This window comes from Pocillopora verrucosa, chromosome 11 (assembly GCF_036669915.1).
Source record: "Pocillopora verrucosa isolate sample1 chromosome 11, ASM3666991v2, whole genome shotgun sequence".
NCBI lineage: Eukaryota > Metazoa > Cnidaria > Anthozoa > Scleractinia > Pocilloporidae > Pocillopora > Pocillopora verrucosa.
In genome coordinates this window covers 1,297,501-1,312,034 of record NC_089322.1, presented here as the reverse complement: position 1 = coordinate 1,312,034, position 14,534 = coordinate 1,297,501, and positions in this window count along the sequence as shown.

The following is a 14,534-nucleotide window of genomic DNA, read 5'->3' as shown; positions in this document are numbered from 1 at the left end:
TACTTAGGAGCGACTTACAATATAATAACTTACAATACAATAACCTAGATCCTAAGTATCTTACTTGAACCCTCAACACAAACTCACCACTTCCTCCAAAGTTCCATGCACACCACAATCCTTAAAGGCAAACCCCCATGAAAAGCTTCTTTGCACTCCCACACTGTGTTGCTTTTTTCCCTCCCAAGTGTATCTCTCATTGAAACAACCCACGTGAGCAGTGACTACCTAAGCGCCAGGTAAGGAATCTTGTGATGTACATGCATCACGCATAGCTGTGTAAGGGCCTATTTACACGGTACGACTTTGTCGCATGCGACAAGCTTACGACAGGCTTACGACACAAATTGTTTCGTGTAAATCAAACCTACAACTCGCTTATGACTCTTAAGTCATGTCGTAGGCCTGTCGTAAGCTTGTCGCATGCGACAAAGTCGTGCCGTGTAAATAGGCCTTAAAAAGTATGATGCAATAATTGCATCACTCGACAAAACGTTCCAGAAAGTTCCCTGACACTGAGGTCAGCATAACTAAAGAGTTACTCATTAACACGGGGAGTGCCCCGAAAGCTTCCCGTTGTCTCTCTCCGAGCATACCACTCACACAGTATTTGAGCACCCCTTGAACTGCAACCTATAAGCATAATTAGAAGAATAACAAAACTAAAGGTTTCCATTAACTGATGAAAACTTCTGTCAGCATCTTCAATTTGCTCCTTTGTTAAGACAAATGGGGCTTATGGCAATGACCCAGATCTTTGATCCTCACTTTAAATTTTTTGGTGCCGTTTTGCCTTTGCTATGTCTGGATGACGATACCTGTTCAAGGCCTTCTCTTGCATTATTACAACTGAGGAAGGGCCAGGTAAGGAATCTTGTGATGTACATGCATCACGCATAGCTGCGTAAAAAGTATGATGCAATAATTGCATTACTCGACAAAACGTTCCAGAAAGTTCCCTGACACTGAGGTCAGTATAACTAAAGAGTATGGAAAACAGTATTACTCATTAACACGGGGAGTGCCCCGAAAGCTTCCTGTTGTCTCTCTCCGTGCATACCAATCACACAGTATTTGAGCACCCCTTGAACTGCAACCTATAAGCATAATTAGAAGAATAACAAAACTAAAGGTTTCCATTAACTGATGAAAACTTCTGTCAGCATCTTCAATTTGCTCCTTTGTTAAGACAAATGGGGCTTATGGCAATGACCCAGATCTTTGATCCTCACTTTAAATTTTTTGGTGCCGTTTTGCCTTTGCCATGTCTGGATGACGATACCTGTTCAAGGCCTTCTCTTGCATTATTACAACTGAGGAATTTTCTGAGGCTTTTCCAGCAAAGCACCTGTACAGATGCTTATGTTGCACAGCAATAGTATGCATTGCATCTGGCATACTCTGTTGAACATGATCAAACCAAGGAAACTTTTGAGCAAGTGCATTAGAGTTAACAGCCTGTGCCAGTTGCTAGCTTGCTGGCCTGGGATTTATTCGTAGCCCCATCATAAGCCTTGTGGAAACACATATCTTTTTGAAAGGTGTGATAAGAGGGCCTGATTCTTTCTTCGGCAGGAATGGTCTGGAAAACCTTCAGTATCTGCCCTTAGTACGTGATTCACTTCAATTTTTCTTACAGACTGGTAATTTAAGATATTTCATCTTCCATGCTGTTTAGTAGGTTTTACTTTTTTAACATAAGTTTGCAACGCGTTTGTAGTCTGGATTTTGCAATTGCATATATGATAATGCACACTGTTAAAAATGTCGCTAGAGGTCCAAAAGAAAATAAAATTTTGAAATTGGTGTTACACTTGGTTTATAAGTTCTCTATAATGGGCTGAATTCTTGGCTTATGCAAGAAAGTATGTACAAATGCAGAAACCTGGCTTTGAGTTTATTCTTCTATCTGTTCTTGATAATTTACTAGCCCTTGCTGCTATATTTACTTTTTATTTATTACAATCTATGGTCAAAGAGGCTAAAAGATAATCTGCAAAGGAGTTTGAAACCCCCAAAAAACAGATCACCTATGAACTAATATAAATACACTAAAGATAATAAATTCAAGAAAAGCATTTATGAAAAGGAAAAATGCTTAAGGATCACTAATAAATTTCTTAACTCTAGACTTTAAAATATATACATTATCAGAAAGACAAATATCGACAGCTAATTAAATCTATGTCAATTATTTGATAATTGCTATAACTTTGTCAATAACAGGTTTGAGGTTTGTTTCATTCAGGCCACGTAGTTATTCTTGGCAATGTGGATAATTTAATAACTGCAGTAAGGATGACATTTATTTGGCTCTGCATGGCTTTTGAGTGAATCACTATGCAGAATGTGTCAGTAATTCATATCCTTGAAGAGTAATTGTATATTTTATGCAAATTTTAAAAAGTAATGTAAGGAAATAGGAGCTTCTGATGTTATACTAGCAAAAGATATGCCACTAATAATTATTAAAGGATGTTTATGGATAAAATGTTTTCCGTATGGCGGTGACAATGCATGCTGGCATGTTTCTGTGCCAGTTTTTTTTCCCTAAAGCCCATGTGCCCCCCAAGTAAACTGTCTGTAGCCTGCCAAACGCCAAGTTCTAGAGAACAAAATGATATAATGTCACAAAAGTGATTGACTTAATTACGCTTACAGGAAAAGAAAGAAAAAGATTGTTTACCTGTTGATGATAGGGTCGGGAATTGGATTGAGCCGTGCATTCTGGATTACGACCAATGCTGTGCTTAAAACACCCATGCCCAAACATACAATGCCAAATTTTGGATGTTCTGTTATAAATCTAACACCTATCAGTACCCAAAAAGAAGAGAAAATGTCTTAAAATTTTCTTTCCCTCACTTACTTGTGAGAATAATCACATAATAAGTCAAACCTGAATTGTTGCACTTCTGATTAAGCTCCTCTAGTTCTCGGCAGCAGTGACATTCATTTGCCACTGGCATAAGCGCATAAGCACACAAGCACCGCACGAACATGAAACACAAAAAGGGTGTTTCCCATCCTCGAACTAGTGTGTTCTTCTTAGGCTTCTGCCTTCTGCCTTCTGTTCTACATTCTCTTCCTGAGGAGGTTCCTCTCCAGGCTAATATGTCGGTATGACCTGAAATGGTTCTATTCTGCTCGCAACAAAGAGTTGACAGAGAAGCAATTTGTGTTAAAATTTGGCCAAACAAGAACATGTCCATAACTGCTCCCCATAACATGAAATGAAATGATGGTTGACTTGGCAAGAATGTCTCTTCTAAGACAGTTTGGGTAGACACTGGGTGACCTATTGTATAGAGGCAACATAACTGTTTATACAAACCACAAAAAACTGTTTGAAACACTTGATTTAAATAATAATAAATGTCGTAATAATAACTTTATTTCTGTTCTAATACATATAGCAGTTACCCACTAAGTAAGGACTCCTATTCAAGACCTAATACAAAACTCAAAATAATAAATAGCATAAATAAATTAAACATGTAAAAAAATTATTTCAAATGTAATCCTATAATGTATAAATGTGTCCAATTGTAGCATACCATTGTGAAATTTTGCAGTCATTTGTTGAGATAAGCTTATCTAGAGCTTGTTTATCTGCTGTTTCATTTAGAATAATAAGCAAAGAAGCAAAGAAAATTGTATTATTTGGTACTTTTTAGCCAATGCATTGCCTTGTTTACTGTTGACTGACAAATGAGCCATAGTCGTAAATGGTAAACCCCCATTTGATAGTAAAAAGCAAGGTGTGACAGTTAGGCAATCCTCTTTGATTTCAGTAACCTGTCTCACCAGTATGTTCATTAAAGTACAGTTAGCCTAAAAAAAATACCATGATATACCTGGTTCAGAAATGCTGTCTCCATCACAACTTGCCATTACCACTGGTCTTTGAATGCAATCATCGTGCATCTGGTTCACTTCTTTAGCACACACATCAAGGTCTACAGGTTTGCTTTTTTCCTCATCTGAAGGCTCTTCTAGAATCTGTTGAATATTCCATTGACCAATTTTTTTTTTGTTGTAGGAAAGATCTAAATGCTGCATGTACGCTCTAGTAGAGACGAAGTCTTGGCAATGCTTGCAGAATATATTTATCATACATGGGAATTTTCGATAAGAGCCACAAGATTTTTTTTTAAAATTTAGTTACATTTTTCACTTTCAGTCCTTTTCTTTTGATGACTTCTCTCAGTTGTGCAATTGTCATCTTATTAAAATATTGAGTGGCGTATGTGGGGATTTCATCAGATATTTCATCATCCTAAACCCCTTCCATGTACATGTATGTGTTCAATCGAAGCCTTTGCATCAACAAATATGTCATAAGTAGAAGTGTTGGTGAGGTTAAAATCAGAGATCTTATCATACACGTGGCAAAAATCAACCCACAGTTGTTTAACTGTTGCACATGTATTTGGGTACAGGAATTCATAAAGGCTAGAGGGCAATCCACTCAAGAGTTTCTTTTTCTGGGACCCCAGGAGACTTGTAAATTCCTTGACCTGGCTTTCAGAGCCATCAGCATTCTTTTTGTTCCCGACAGGAAAAGATATAGGTGAGTGTTTGGGTAATTTTACAAATGTCCATACAGTTTCTTATATTATTTGGAGGCCATTATGGATGAGATGCGCAAGTGCGGCCGCCATCTTGTCCAATATTTCTGCCAATGAATTGCAAGTCTCATAGACGATACACTGGCTGCAGTAGCACTACACAGGCTCTCACACATAACTACTTCTGTGAAACACCTTAGCGCTTTATCATTCGGTCTGTCATTTTGTGCATTGCTTGGCTGGGCCTCAGATGGTGCAGGTGATTCCATCTTGACTAGTTTGTCACCTCTGGGGTGCTGAAATGTGAAATGCTTTCGATGACTTATTTTACATCCAGCAATCTGGCAGTAGCTTTCCTTAGGGCAGAACATTGCCACGTTTTCAGTTCTAAGACAGTTGTTGCACAGTCCTCTGCTATGTACAACCTTCACTGTTTTACCTCTGAATAGTGGCAGCTATTGACTTGCTTTACGCAGTGGGCATTTGACATCATACTTTGGCGGAACCAGGCTTCTGGTTCCCATAGGTAGTTCTGTTTGACTATTGAGCGTGTTGACTTGGATGGTAAATGCAGAACCTTTGTGCTGTGAGATCCAGTGCTAGCAACATTGATCCAGTCATCATTTGCATCATTCGCATGAGTGTTCCCAAATGCCAGGTGATTGGCGATCCTAGCTTTTGTCTTGTTGCATTCGGCGTAGTCCCTGGCTGAAGGTGCACTGAAGGTCTCAAAATGGCATCTCCAACTAAAGCTGACTTAATTTATCACACCACAATCGCACTTTTTTTGCATATTTTCAATTTACACTAACCTACATAAATGGTGCCTGGGATTGCAAAGAAACTGTCTTACTGTGAGAGTCGGAGATCTAGAGTGATCATTTTTGCCTGAATCAGACATCTTCTTCGGCAGTTTTCGCCTGTGCTTCTTTTAATCATTAGTCGTGGCGGCAAGAAATATGCCTAAAATTTGACAGTTTGACGCAGAAGTCCCGTGGTTCATGCGGTTGTTCAACAGGATTGTCTGCACGCACTTCTACTTTTTCGTTAGAAGAAGAAAATGGTGATAGTTGCTAGTGACACGAAGTTTACTTGGGTAGGAAAATTTTTCCTTTCTACTTGGATAATATTGACACATTCGCCATGATAAATGCAATTTTGTTTCACCTTACATTCTTGTCTGCACTTGAAATATTTATTTGGGTGAGAGAAATTGCTTTGAATAAGCCAGAGGTTTGAAAACTCAAGGGCTTGGAAAATTGGATTCCCGTATAGTCCGAGAACAAACAAGTGATCACTTTAAAACTCTTTTGTTGGTCATTGATTTTAGCAGACTGGATGGCTCCTGCAGGAGCTGTTTTTGTTTTGAGTAAGTGATGCAGGGTTACTCAGATCTGGGCAGGGTGTCTGAGCTCTGCAAAGTATTTATTAGATCTTGTTTTCTTGTTTTGGTGTGGAGTCTCTTCCCTGTTCTCTGCTTAAGAAGGGCGATGAGTTCTTCTTTCTTAGTTGACTTTCCGTCATTGCTGGTTGCACTGGAGTAACTGGTGGAACTGAGGTTGAAACTCTGGCAACTTTCTTTGGTGCTGCCTGCTTGCCACCATCAGTCCAATAGGAGCTGTCCCTCTTCTTATACTGCCACTTTACTCTTTCCATGTCCTGCAGCTCTTCCTGCCTTTTTTCCACGAGCAAAAGGTTTGTAGCAGCATTCCATCTGTTGATTTTACGGTGAAATTAGTGCCGCAAATCATCATTCTTCTTCTCTACACCTGTTGCGAAATTTTTTTGTCAGTGTAAATGACATGATTCATTGTTTTGCAGTGTATTTTGTGAAATGAACATTAAAATTACAAACATGACTGGCCTCTTACAATGTCCAACAAATGCCAAATAATAAATATATCTTGAGTACTATTGCAATGGATCACTAGAGTAAAGAAAAGATTTGTACCTTGGCCACTAAACATTTTAAGACTTTCATGGTTTTGCAAGAAAAAGAAAGAAAAAGACAGTTTACCTGTTGATGATAGGGTCGGGAATTGGATTGAGCCGTGCATTCTGGATTACGACCAATGCTGTGCTTAAAACACCCTTGTCCAAGCGTACAATGCCAAATTTTGGATGTTGGGACATGGTACACCAAGTTGTGCATGTATGGGGTGATGATTATGGTCTGAGAATACTCAGGACCGGTGCCAGACATATCCATTATCTGTTTTCCCCACCTTTGTGCCTGCAAGAGTAAACAAACTTCTTTAGTTACATGATGATGATGAAAACCCTTTTAAAGTGAGAGTAACACATGTGCACATAATAGCTAGAAGCTAAAAAACAAAGAAACATATTGGCAAGTGTACGAGCAAGATTGTGCTTGTATGTTTACTGTCTTTTCAAACCTTGGTTTCCAATTCTGTTATGTCATTATCTGACAAATTATCTTTGTTCAGGATATCTAGCAGCTCTCTTAAATTCTGAAATGACAAGGCAGCAAGATGATTATTAAGTTTTTATAGAGTACATGAAACAATGTGATAAAGCCTCACCATACTTACTTTCCACAATTGTTTTGTATACTCCACTTTGGTAGGTGGAAGGATGCATTCAAAATTGTCTGGAAGTTTGTTCAGTAATAGCCTCTTTTCGCCACCCAGAAGAGAGGTCTATTCTTACTTGACACTGTTTTTGTAGAGGTTTAGTGTCACCCCAAGTGATCGAACTGTTTCCAGGAACTTATCTGTGTGCACCTCAATCTTCTGCCTTCCATTGTTTGTCTTGTTGTCATCCTACACAAAACATTGACTGTTTAAAATTTTGTTATGTTTACTTCACGTTCACTTTCTGATTACTTGTTTGCCTGCTTGTTTGATTTGAAGGTCAATAAGTATCAAGTTTTGACACCGACAGTAAAACGGAAATAATTATCGGTACCTCATCCCATTTATACTCTATTATACTCTGTTAATGATAGTTGTAAGCACGAAATTGTATATAAGAAACCTTGCTTGTAAGACTTTTCTGATTACTGATTTCAAGTCACTCAAATAAAACTGCTGTTGGAACCAAGCTGAATTGTTGCTGTTGCTGTCCGTCCAGTTCGTGGTTAGATCTCGGTACCCAAGAGAGTAATGGCTCTTCCTAGCAAGCGAGTGCTCCCTTTGAGTTAAGCCTTCCCGAAGTTGTTGTCGCAGTTGTCATGTTATCCAAGTATTCAGAGTTTTCTGTTTTCCGTCCCTTGCACAAGGAAAAACCAACCGTTACATCTGTTCCATAGCACGTTTGGTAGTAGAATGGTGATCTTCTTTGTGAGTGCAGAGTTCTCGGCTCCAATTTTGGAAAGGTGTTTACGCCTTTAAAAGAATAAAGAGTTCAAAAGTTATAATTTTGCTTTATTTATTTATTCATATATTTAAATGAAACCTGATTTTTCTTCGAACAGCCCACGCCATTTTTAACAAATGAAACATAGAGAACTTCTATTTAATTGCTTTCAGAAAATACATAATTCATTGGGGTTAGCATAAAACAATGCTTTCAAGCAATTTTGCTTTGAGTGCAAACTAAAATAGATACCCTCATTGGGCTTACGGCAGATAAACCGGCCCGCGTTTTTCAAAGCGTGATTATCCCAATCCTGGATCAGTGAGATTTTTTTAAAGTTTTGAAAGTGAGGTTCTCTGTTTATATCTTTTTTCCTCCAGTTTTGACGTCAACCCAATGTAACAAAATATAAGGAACAAAAAACAGTTTTACACAAGAGAACTTGACCCCTCACCTGGCCCTGAATCTTAGGCCCTGTTTACAAGGAGGTAGGGTAACCCTACTGCCAGGGTAACCCTAGCAAGAGGGTTAAAAGATAGCACAGGTTTACAAGCAAAATTTACAGGTAGGGTAACCCTACTGCCTGAGACAACTTTGCACTCGTTACGCTTCGGTTAACCTTGTAAATAAAGCATGCAACCGACAGAACAAATTACAAAACCGGAAAAATATTATTTCCAGAGCAAACATATGACAAATTGTGAAAGAAATTGATATTTTCTTGGTCACAATTCGCTGACTGTGTCGGTACTGTGAAAATGTTTTGCTTTTGGGAGCCAAAATAGAGTTGTCCCGGGTAGGCGAGTTGTCCCAGGGTAACCCTAGCTGCCTTGTAAATGCGTCGTCTTGAAAACAAGAAGAAATGTGCGAGTGCCAGTTTAACCCTCTTGCTAGGGTAACCCTAGCACTAGGGTTACCCTACCTCCTTGTAAACAGGGCCTTAGCTTCCCAGTCACTTTTATACTGTCTATATCACTCTTAATTCACTTACCTGGAAAAAATCCCATAAAGCGAGTACAAAGTAGCCAAGGCTTGACCACTTTGTTGTACTCAGTGTACTGTACTGTTGAACGTGACTGGTCTGATGGCTTGTGGGACGATAGGGTATCAAATCACGGATTTTTTTTGTTTTCTTCGCAGTTTGACAGATGCACACTTTCAGAAGTACTGAGTGTGGCTGGCGGTCTTAGCAGTCAATTTACTTAAGTGTTTCTTGGCGTTAATAAAATAAATTGATTTCTTGTTTGTCAAAGTGTTGGCCGTGTTTTAATTGGACCGAACCAAAGAAATATAGAAATTAATGAAATTGCAGTATTATAGGCTTATAACGCTACAATTGGTTTTAAGGAGAGAGAAAGAGATCTCTTTAAAGTGTCTAAATATCAATGATAATTTATTGAAAAAATGTCAAAAAAGGCGATTCCACCGAAAATCTTCGGTGATTTTGGATAGAATACACTGAGAATATGATTTTGTGTATCAAAAGTTTGAATATACAGTATGTTCAGCTTAAAACAAGCAAAAAAAGCGTGAGTATTCAGCCTGGGTAGAAAAACAGTATTCTTATAAAAAAGAAAAGTGTTATCGTCTATGCAATCTAGACCATTTCCTCCTCGGATAAGTAGGATTGGTACGGAGGAGGAGGGTAGGCCAGGGGTTGGGGTTGTAATTGAAGGTCGAGCATCTGCTGTAGCTGCTCGGCCCTCTCTTGCCAACGATCCCTTTCCCTCTCAACAGGGCGAATCTGGCCGGGCAAAACAAAATGCAATGAAAAGGCAACTGCCAAAACAAAACCAGCCACAAACAAAGCTGCTAAAAGAAGGTAATAAGCTGAAACGAAAAGAAACGTTTGTAATAATTAATTCTTCGAAGGAAATTACCTCAAATGGTAAAAACAGAGACCGAAAGTTATATTTTTCGATGGCTACGCGGTACGCGGTACGCGGTACACAGCAGTGACTAATGAATATGAAAGACGGATGCGGGTTCTTCGCGGTTTTCGTAGTCTCTTTAAAAGTGAATTATTCGGGTGCCATGTTTTAAGAACGAGAGATGATGTTGGGGTTGTCACGTTTTTAGAACGAGAAATACCATTGAATGAGCTTTTTCTCTCACTGCATACCATGTACTATGTAGTCAGCATATAACATTGCCATGGCATTTTGAATATATTACATACTAACTTGAACTTACATTAGAGTTAATTAGTTTCTGCGTACCGCGTAGCCGGCTGCCGGCTACGTGGAGTATAGTTGGAGTGGCATGTGTACAAAGTAAACATTCCTTGCCGAAATCTTGGTCATTTTCTAACCTTTGACTGCACATCGGCCATAAGAAATTCTATTACCAACTTTCGTTACCAAAATACTCAAGGATATAATAAGTAGAGATTAAGATGTGAACTATAACTACTTATGATATGGAGAATGTATTTACCTGCATCCATATTGCTGTGATTCGGCAATCTGCGACTTCACTATTCGCGTTGTGTCTGGTATGTTTCAAGAGCTGTCTAAGGCCGGCGGCCAGTGAATAGACTGCATTTTCTGTGGTATGTATGAAAAGGTTCATCAGAGACATAAAACTTACAAAATTTCCAATTTCCAGAAAGGCAGTTCAGCACCTTGTGCTCTACCAGGAGTTCTTTGTACATTCCACTTCCTATCTGGAGTCCTTGCACAGCTCTCCTTAAGGTGGGTTCGGGGGAGGGCCTTTTCCACTTGGGTGAGCTCATGGTAACCCTTCAGTGAAAGGGAAAATCGGTCCATGATGCAAAGTATTGTTCTGATCTTCTCCTTTTCTTCTTCTGGAAGGCTCTCACAGGCCTGTATTTAGTCCCCTAAAATGAAATAATGTTATTGTTGTTACATCAAAGTTGTTTTATATGCTGGAAATGTTCTTAAAGATTGATTTACATTTAGTTTTAAATAGGTGGTCCATCACATTTAAGGAGCCAAATATATTTTACTTTCATAGTTTTTTGATTTTCTAGTCCCCCAATTGTGTAATTTTTACAGCCTTACATCCTACTTATTTTGGTAGGAAAAAATCTTTATGACAGTGACTTAATTTGCAATTTTCAGAAACAACTTAGCTAGCATTTTTAAGGCAATATTTGAGTTGTAACAATATCATGTAAGCAGTTACATATTACTGCTTTCAACATACTTGTAACTGTTGATTTGCGTGGTAACTCCTGTCTTCCTTTTGCAGAAGCAATATTTTCGGTATTTTCTGCAAGAAACAGCAAGAGACATCAGACACAAAACTTTTGTACTAATTGACATGGAAAAGACTGAAATTTGTTATTAGTGAAATTCTGTCAAGTTTTTACCGGAAAATGCAGTGAGGCTAAGGTTATGTTTACTAGGCGACCAGCCTTATCTTCAAGATTAAGCGATCTTGGCTCCAAACTGTACATCCCGGCGAACCTTCTCTCTGTGACCTACAAAGTGCCATTGAGAAAGCTTTGTGTGATCTTTAGGAGATTTGATGACCATTAAAAGTTTTCACCATTGTTGGTCAATGTCTCAGTTCTAGTTTTTACAAAAAAGTAAAATTGTTACGTACCTCGATGGGCTCAAACTCCTCCAGTCCTTCCACCAATTGAGCCACTAGTTGCCTGACTCATCTTTTTTTATTATTTCTGGCTGCAGATGTTAATTGCCAGAAGTCCTGTTTGGTGTTGTAGAAAACATTTTCAGTCTGCAATTCTCTGCTTTAGCAGCATTCCTTCAGCATTTGCTTGTTGAAGCTGAGTTATGACTTCATTCAGCTGAGTTGCAATGGAGTTGTGCTGAATTCTCAAATTGTGGTTCTCTTCCCGAAGATGCCTTATTTTTGCCTCATAAACCTCTGTATGAGATGGCTGTGTCTGTGCCAGTGTGCAACTCTGTGCTCAGTTGTGTTGAAAATGAGTTAAGAAACTCCCACCGCTGATGGACTTAACCTTAAATTTCGACAACATTACTTAGCGAGTATCAGTCTTCAATGCACTGGTACGTTTTTCTAGTTGCCATCATTTTGTGTCTTAAATAAAGCGATTGCTTTTAATAGAATGCTGATTGCTCTTTTGTTGTCTTCATCAAATGAAACAGAAAAAAAACAAACAAACAAAAACCCACCCACACATAAGATCGCCCTTAAGTCTGAAAAATGCTTGTATAATGATATTTAAACAGGAAGCTCTCTCACTTGTAGGTGATCTACAGAGAGGTCCTAATCCAAAATAACATTAAATTGTTAAAAGTAAATAAAAATTGCAGATATTAAAAGAGTACAAAAGTAAGCTCTAGATTAAAAGATTCAAAAAAATTATTTCTAAACTGACATACAGTGCCAGAGTTCTTCAAGTCACTGTCCAAGGCATTCCAGTCTTTAAAGGCATGATAACAGGTTCTTTGTTTACCCCAGTTCTGTTTAACTGATATGCGTTGCTTGAGAGAGGAGCAAGTGCCTTGAAGCTTCTCAAAACCAGACTCTGCAGTAGAATGCAGAATGACATGCACACTCTTCTCCACATTTTGATTTCCCAGCACTTGGGAGCAAGGAATTTGAAGATCTCATTGATTTGGCTTTTCATCTTGGTTAGCAGCTAAACCTCGTTGCAAGTGCCCTCCAAAGATTTTCAACACAGCAGCAGCACCACCACCACCACCAGGTGCAGGATCTACAAATGAGGATGTTCCTGTGGTAATTGTACATGATGTGATGTAAAGGCCACTGATGATGACAACTAGTTGTTATGTTCTGTTGAACAAGAAGTAGAGGAAACCTCCAAAACCTTGGAGCTGCCAGATTTGGATGCCAAAGATTCTTCTGACAACGGCTCTGACTTTGAGTTTTCTTAAACTTCAAAAAGTGTTATTAGTTTCACTCTGTATCAGTTTATAAGCTGATGTTAACCTGTACCTGTAAGAAGAAAAGAGGCTCTGAGAACAACAGCAGTGTTTCGATGTAGCTGTGTAGTGAAATAAACAAATTCTCCCAGAGTACCATTCTTGTTACTAAAATTAGATTAAGTATGTATTATTGCAAGAAGATTTCTCTTCCAGACTACAGGAAAATGCGTTTCTGGTAGACTTATGTTTTGAAAATTTCCTGGGGCAGTATGCCCCTGGATCCCCCCAGAGGTTCGGGCCTTCGGCCCTCAATTTTGAAGGGTACCTGCCTACTCACAAGGCAGTGCCCTTCTACTTTAAAAGTTAATGAAAATCCTGCTAAGAAACAGTGAACAGCCTCAACAGGATTGTATGTTAGTACACATATATTAATCACTTCAACTAATTAATATCAATTATAATTAGTTAATTATATCACTTTATTGTGGTCTTAACTCAGGATCACCATTGATGCACTTTTTCCTCAAAGTACAGAAGAAGTGGTATTGGAGGTATGCACCAACTGCGCAGATCACTCGTCCAAAATAGAACACATCAGTGACATGTGAACGTGGACTTGCACCACAGACAATTTGATAATTTTGAAAGAGTTATGCATCTGTAGGTATTCACACTTCAAAATTGATAGCAGTTGGTGTTATACTGTTATATGTACATGTAGTGCTGAGTGGACCATGACAACATAAAAAAATACAGTCAAGCCTTAAGTAACTTACACCTCCCTGAAGGGGACAGGAACAACTTCTAAAACACAAAGGCACACTGAAAGGGACTTGGTTCTTGACCCCATCTAATTTGCATTTTTTTGCAGGTGGAGGAAAGAGGACTGCACAGTTGTGCACTAGATGCTGCCTGCATGTTCTAGTATAGATGAAGTCTTGGCAATGCTTGCATTTTTTTGCAGGTGGGGGCAAGAGGACTGCACAGTTGTGCACTAAATGCTGCCTGTACGTTATAGTATAGACGAAGTTTCGACAATGCTCACAGAATTTTTGTTTAGTTGACATTGGTTGCAGCGAAAATGAAAACCAATGACCCGTTTAACCGTTTATGTGCAGCGAAATATACACCGATCCTATAATTTTTTTTCGATGATGATAAACTTGGGCTCTCTGGTCAGCAGAAGAAATACTATGCATGCACTTGCAGTAAAGAGGATCAGAGACTGGACAGAGACAGCGGGGATTCAAGCAGAGAACTGAATGGACTAGTTAAGTATCAAAATGATCTTCAAAGTGGTTAAAAAACAGGCATGACGAGATGACGAGTTGTGTTTGAACTTTAGGCGGGATAGTTCTTCGCTTTTCATCTCGAAATCCATGGCAAGGCAAATCCTGAGTAAGTCGAAACACCTTTTCATGGTAGAGAAACCAAGAAGCTCTAACACTTGTAGTACTACCACCAAGTCCACCAGAACTTTGACCACACTGATTGTTTCACATGACGTGCAAGCTTGTGATCGACTAGAACATCAAGAAGATAACTTGGCAGTCAAGTCGTTGATAAGTGGTCAAGAGTTATAGAGCAGTTGCAGGCATTTTTTGCTAGACAAGGGGATTTTAATAGAAGATTGGAGGAACAGCTTGAGGGATGCCAAATGTTTCCTTTTAATTTTAGCTTCATGGGTTAGCAGCTCCATCTTTGTGAAAATGAAATGCAGAAACACAGAAAAAAATTGGTGTGCACACAGCACGGTTGATGTCATTTGGGCTATACACAATGCACATGTGTAGGAAGTTCGGAC